The sequence below is a fragment of the Anabrus simplex genome, chromosome 1 (genome assembly GCF_040414725.1).
Source record: "Anabrus simplex isolate iqAnaSimp1 chromosome 1, ASM4041472v1, whole genome shotgun sequence".
In the NCBI taxonomy this organism is placed as follows: domain Eukaryota; kingdom Metazoa; phylum Arthropoda; class Insecta; order Orthoptera; family Tettigoniidae; genus Anabrus; species Anabrus simplex.
The window spans coordinates 1,570,691,548-1,570,698,913 of NC_090265.1; the positions used below are offsets into that span (position 1 = coordinate 1,570,691,548).

Below are 7,366 nucleotides of genomic sequence, written 5' to 3' on the forward strand. Positions count from 1 at the left end.
CGCCGCCAGCGCCGCCGCCGTTTCACGCCGTACCGGCGTATTTAGGAGGGGAGGGTGTTGTATGTCCGGCGCTCCCTTCGCCCTCCGCCAGCCAGCTGCACGCGCGCCTGTGTATCATTCTGCTAGCTTCGACGCGCAGCCCTCAGTGCGCGTGCCTGACCATCGAGTGTACTATAAATAGGAGCTCCCGGCCTGCTCACTGGCCCACTTGCCCCGGTGTCCAGCTCCAGAATACACCCTACGTCGAGCACGGAGGCTACTCCTCTTGAAAATGTGCTTCGACCAGGTGGACTGAATTTCTGGCAGTACGAGGTTTCACCTCCGGTCACCGCTCCCTTACCTGTTTCCGCTGCCTATGTTCCGTAATTCTTTTACAAGCCATTTTCATTCCCTAACTTATGCAAGCTCCCTTAGTTTCGCTAGGTGGAATTTCTTCAATCAATTGAACTTGCTTTTTAGGAATTCAGGCACTTCAACAAACAAGGACTCTCATGAACATTTATGTTAGTGTGCCAGATAGTTCTCGACTATCAAAGTGTCAATTCACAAAGACTATCTTTTCAAGATAGAAGTGTATATAAAGACTGCAAACCTGTACATATTGTATAAAGACAGACTTTTCTCAAGATTCAATATTCTTTTTTGCTTCAAAATAAATTTCAGTTATTTGTGTAAATATCATAAAGTGAAGCAATAAAAGTTGTGTTCTGTAAACTTCAACCTTGGTTACAACACATAACTCACTGAGGATTCCAATAAATATTGATAAGTATAACGAAAACTGATTTAATTTAAAAAGTAGAACATTTCTCAAGAACATAAATTTTATTAGATTCTTTCTTGGTCTAACACTGTATACAACAGTTCCTGAATTTTAACTTTGAAAACCCTTCGACCTAGTTCACTCATTCTTTCTATGTCATCATGAAGACACTAAAAATAACATTGATTATATTTTCTTTTCACTTTTCAGTATCTTTTCTAAATATTTACTTAACACATCACTGTCACTTTCACATTTCTGTTTCTTTTATTTTTAACTGCTGGCAGAGCTGTATGTAGAAGCAGAAGCCACTGGACTGGAAGTTGAAGTCCCTTCAGTAATTTATGAACTGCAGGAGTTAGACCCCTCCAACACAAATTATTTCTGCTTTCTCCTCCTCTATTTCAGCTTGGTGAAAAGGCTCTCACACACCAGGAGCCACTTCCATAGATGTGTTTGTTATGGAACTGAAAAAAATGAACAACATATTAATGCAATTCTTCTAAATTGGAGTTACATTTTAGTCTGCACACAAGCCTTCTATTTAAGAAATTATTAGTTTCAATAATTATTTTAGTAAGATGATTTTCGGTTAGATTATATTATATTACATTCAGTTATATCTGATACATTAATGAACAGATGGGTAGGACATATGGCCTACAGACTGAATTTTCCCCTCACTCTTCCACAACTAAAACACTGGTCTGTAGTGTAGGCCTACTTTTAAAATAAATATTACAGAATTATACCTTCTTCCAGCAATGAAGAGTTCCAGAAAGTTGAGGGCATTGAAGTAGACCCATTTTATGTTTTCTGTACAGCAGATCCTGGGAGGAGAGGGAGGATGTTATCTCTCCAAGTTCGATATCCAGCCCTCAGAATTTGCCATGTTTTGGCACAACTTTTTCCTGAAACAATTAATCAGAATATTGTGACAAAGAAAATATACATGTAGTAGGCCTACTTATGGCATAGGCCTACACTTATTTGTCATTAAAGCGAAAAATGGCATTCATTTCATTAGGTACGAGATGGAGGTTAGGAAAGCACTGCGTATGTTTTCCAAACATTTCTTCAATTAAGTTACAAGAATGATAATTACTACTTCTCCTAGTGTAACTTTTTTTACCAATCTATTCCGTATAATATATATTTATCAATAATTAATCTAAGATAACACTATTCATAAGATAATCGTAATGAATCTAATAATTACTTACCAGTTTTTGTCCCAATTCTCGACGCTATAGAATGCCATACAAAATTCACGGTCTCCCTATTACTATATCCAGGGAGTCTAGGATTATACACCACTTTGTTTTCATACACAAAGCAAATTAATGTTTCGATTTCATCAACAGATCACTATGTTGCGTCCGCCATTATCGAACGACTGCGACTGAAAAACGGACACGTTTGTTTTCACAAACCAGTCGATCTTCATCGCTCGTAGTTGATCGCTGACGATCGATGCTGTGTGACTGATGCCACTGCCCTCTGTATATAGGTTTGTTTTCTTAGTCGGTTGGTTTACAAGGAAAGGATCATTTTGAAATACATGTAGTAGGTCCTTTCTGTGTGTATGTAGTAAGCAGTTGTACAGCACAGGTGGTCTGAAACCAGACTGGCATATTGATAGTTCTGTCCAAGAGCTAACTTTCTTCTTACGGTATACTGTTGATCGCAACTGCAAACTCATTGCACTAGGTTTGTACAGCACAAGTGGTCTGAAACCAGACCAGTGTAAAAACATGAGTAGTTTTGTCCAGGAGCTGACTGCCTTCTTACAGAATACTGTTGATCGCAACTGCAAGCTCATTGCATTGGGTTTACTGCATCTATATTCAATGTTGCTTACTATACTCCCATCCTGGGAGAATACACATCCTAAATACCTATTTGAAATTATCTACCTGTTCCAGTTTTGTATTCTCAACCTGACATTCAGTTCTCTTTTAGGTGTCTTCCCTACTGCCATCACTTTAGTCTTGAAATGACTAATTTTCATGTCATATTCAATGCATCCTTTTTGAAGTTGCAAGATAGTAGATTGCACAGTTTCAATAGACCAAGTCGTTCGCATAGGACAAAATTCTTACTACTGTTATACCTGACAGAATCCCTCCGTGTCACCTTATACCTTTGTAACTTAGGTAGCCTCTGTCTCCTCATTCCAAGTACTCTCCTGCCAATGGTACCTGTTTGCACCAGCAATCACTACTTTCATGTCTGTTACCGTACTTATAATTTATTAATAACATATAGGCCTAGAGAGGACATCAAGGTAGACCAATTATTTTATTTCTTGTGCTGTAGATCCATGTAAACAATGAAAAACAAAGGTGAGAAATTCATTTTTAACTATTTTGACAGGTGTTTCTACCAAAGTTTTGTAGATTTTAATCTACAAAATAAAAAACTGCATTTTGTGTGATATGATATTAAGGGGATATGATGGCAGAACATGTACATATTTATAAAAAATAGTCATATGACAGTTACATGCTTGTAATAAAAGGTTGAGTAGATTAATTACCCTGTAAGTCAATCAAAGATCTTACAAGACCCATACACCCTACTCTGTCAAACATTAATTTATATAATCAGTATTTACAAACAGTTTTGACAGGCAATATAAGTTATAGCAAAATTAAATCATTTACCACCTGAGCAACAGGCCTAAAAAACATTTTACTGTAGACGGCAATAGTACCTATTTAGTTGTTAGAAAGGCATACTCTTCACTTCTAAAAATAGAAGACAAGGTGCTTTTTATTAGCACATATTATTGTTTGCAGTGTTTGGTTCTCATTTTTGGTGAAATTGAAGGCAAAGTTTTCATTTTCCTTGAACTGATTCATAAGGAAAGTATTTCAGGATGGATAGATGGGCTTGGTAGTGTTCATATCAGTAAAGAAGTTAGATACGAGGTATGAACAATACACAGAAAGGCAAAATCAACATTGAGGTAAGAAAGAGAGTCTTACCAGACCTTTGCAGAAAAAATTGTTACTTTTTACCAAGGAGTTTACCAGCAACTTGGATGGAAGTGCAGGATTTATATTAATTGGTTTATTATTGCCAAGTGAGCTATTAGATAAGCTTGCCAGTGCAAAGTTTGGGGAGACAGTACTTTATGCTTAGTGATGAGGGTAATAAACAAGACCTTGTGTGTAATTTACATGTAGTTGTGACAACTATCAGTCTATTACACTGCCAACTTACTTATTAGAACAATATTCCATAAGCTTTTCCTATAGTTATTAAGCTAGTGTACAGAGCACTAGCCTCACCTGAACTCCTCAAGAAATATACACATATTTGAATACACAGAACCCTAAAGAGAATTTACTTTGGGAGAGATGTCCATAGACAACCTTTCTTCACAGCCATTTGGTAAAATTAGCTGCTTTTGAAGCTGCTGTAGTCTTCAATGATATAAATTAAGACAGGGTTGTCATTCTTGCAAAGTTTGGATATGGACCTGGATTCTTTGCACAAAACACAGTAGGGCCTACAGAAATTCAGCAACATCCTTGTCATGAAAGCAATATGATACTATTCTGAACATGGCACAATAACAAAGAAGAGGAGAGGCAACAAGAGATTTGCAGAGGATCATGAGGGAGAGAAACAGTGTAAGGAACTCCATTGCTTTTCTCATTTTCACAATATTCAGAGCATATGTGCATTTTTCTTTCTTTCAGAATTATTTACAGGATTGTAATGAAACTTGACACACTATTTCTACATTAGGTAATGTAAATTTTGACTGGAAGCATTTTTTGATATGTCTGTTATTTTGGTAGGTGGGACCTCACCAAGTGGTATGAAAAAAAAAAGCTGTTAACCTCCATCTAATAAACATCTCAAAATATCATTTGAAAAGACAGTAATTATGCCCCAAGTTCCAGAATCATTAAAACAAATAAGCATAAATGGTATTAGTCTTATATTTGAAGTATAATGAGCCACTGTTGTGAGGCTTTTGTTGGAATTTTCACCCTGTCAAGAATTCTGGCTGTAGTGCTCTATGAATGGCATCACATATAATAGGAACAAATCCACTGGTGTATTGTGAGCAATCCTAAATCTGTATGAGTCACCAATGTCCAGAAACCTGTAGGCCTAAATAAATATATTTCCACTATTGATTGTAGCACCTTCAAATTATGAATTCAAATTGATGTGCATAACAGTTTTCAGTCCTTTTTATCAATACTTTATTAGAATCCTGTAGAATGCAAAGAAATATACCTGCCACTAACCTTTTATTTGATATATTTTGCCACGGACATACAGTAGTTGTTTCGGAGGTGAACATCACTTCTGACTTCAAACCTAAAAAAAATCGTTGTGAATATTGAATTTAACGATAGTGTCAGCCTTTCCTCAGAACTTATACTTTTCCTGTAATTTGTTTCAAATTCGATTCTCGTATAGTTTCAAATGGTAGCTACTTAAGTTTGGAAAGGATTAGTCAGACAGTTGTGTAGCATTTCTCAACTGTAACCTCTAAAATGGACATTACTCTTGTTAAAATGCTATCAATTATTATTATTATTATACCTTGAACATTTCACTTCTTGTAACCTGTAAACATGTAAAGCAGTAGCAGTTATAAAGAACATAACGGAATGGTTTATCTGAGTCCATGGTTTCGCTTTCGGCTCTCCGTCACGCGGTATTGGAATGAACGAATTAAATGAACGAATCATTTTAGTGAATCAGTTCAAATGAATCGGTTCTTCTAAAAGAATCAGATTCCCCATCTCTAGCCTGTACGGTACTGGGCGGGAGTATCAGCTGTTTCCGGGCAGTCGATCCCTCTCGATCGATGAGCAGTGTGACAAGGTAAATGAATTTAGTCGTTAGTACTCGATGCCAGTTGGTCGCTCTTGATCGTTCGATGCTCTGTGTGACAGCGGGCTAAGACAGCTGGAAGGGGATATCTTGGAGCTCAAGAAGGGGTGGAAATCCAGGTTTCCGCCGTAAAACAACGGGTTGAGGGGAGGATTTCAAACATTGAGGGAAATTTTGAAGGCTGTATCTCTGCCGTCGGGGGAAATCTGCTGCTGAAGGAAGGTTAGTAAACCGGTTTTCGACCATCAAGGGAGATATGCAGAATATAAGGGAAAACATCCTTCACGCAGTAGAAGATAGATTAACGCAAACAGGACGTATCACCACACCTGTAACCCCCTCAAACCTAACCACCAATACAGCACACCTAGACCCGAAGGTGATTACAGAGAGCTACCAGAATACCCTGGAGGAGAACCCGACTTGCTTCGTCGAGGGATCGGTGAGCCTATTAGGAAGGACTAATTTGCCAAAGGACATTTTCATGCAACTCATCACACCGCGATTAAAGGGGCAAGCCGCCGCTTGGTGGAACAACTTGAAGGGTTTAAATCTAAACTGGCGGGATTTCAAGAGGGAATTCCTCGGTAGGCTTAATTCCGAAGGGGTGAAGAGCTCCATGAAAAGAAAGCTACTGACTGAGGCACAACACACTACCGTGAGAGCTAGCACCTTTGTCCTACAGAAGTAGCAACTCTTCAAGAGTCTGCACCCGGAAGGAAGCGAACACGAGATCTTACCAGATAGCACAGAGCTACTCCGCGATAAGACTCGATCCCTAGTGAAAGTATCACAACGCTGATCCTTCGATGATCTACGCAGAATCATTGCCCAGCCGGAGGAGGAACACAAGAGCAAAGCTACAGAAAAGACCAGCGCAGTTAGGAAGTGCTACCAGTGTGGAAGAGCGGGACAACTTAAGAACAAGTGTCCATCCTTGACGTCAGAAAACTAGGTCCGACCCATTCTGGATTAAGGGGGGATGGGACCGGGAATAAGAATGCGGCTCAAAGACTGACAGAGGAGCAACCCTGGTCAAGTAGGAGAGGGATTGGTGAGATAGTGAATAGAACCGGCCAACCCCGCCCAGCTATCACCTAAAGGATTGGCAACGAGAATTTTTCAGCCTTACTCGACAGCCAAGCAACCCATTCACTTGTCAACGACACTGTTGCCAGATTACTACCGCCTATGAAATCTCACAATCTCGGAAGGGTAGTGGCAGCAGCGGACGGGGTAATCTATTCCATTCAAGGACAGACTAATCTAACCCTTAAATGTATGAACATTCCTATCGTAATTGATGTTGCAGTGATTCAGAACCTGATACCTGACATATTAGGTGATGACCTGAGGACTTTCTTGTGGAATACAAGGTGATCCTAGACTATGCAGCTCATGAAGTCTTTTGGGAAAAGACAGACGTCTGAGGGTCGCCTGGCACGATAGAAATCTCCGGACTCGCAAGGATACGGAAGTCGACATAGACCTGGGAATATCCAGTTACCACATCTTCAACGGAGTGAAGAAGAGGGGCTCAGACACACCTTAAAGTACGTTCCAGAAGTCATCACCCATAAAATAGGATGGACTACTACGGTAATGGACACCATTGAATGCAGCGCGTCCTCACCCATCTTGCAACGTCCGTATCCAATCAACACGAATAAACACAACTTTGTCGTCCAGAAGATTTAAGAGATGGAAGGGCAAGGTCTCATCGAACCCTCTACATCC

General features: G+C 39.4%; 1 long non-coding RNA gene across 1 annotated transcript; it reads right to left on the bottom strand.

The window, feature by feature from the left end:
• Window positions 1-910: 910 nt before the first annotated feature.
• LOC137502196 (uncharacterized) lies at window positions 911-2,068 on the bottom strand. The gene is made up of 3 exons (XR_011018715.1): window positions 1,987-2,068; window positions 1,516-1,674; window positions 911-1,230 (listed from the first exon to the last, which is right to left on the bottom strand). It is a non-coding gene; the product is annotated as an uncharacterized lncRNA (long non-coding RNA).
• Window positions 2,069-7,366: the final 5,298 nt, after the last annotated feature.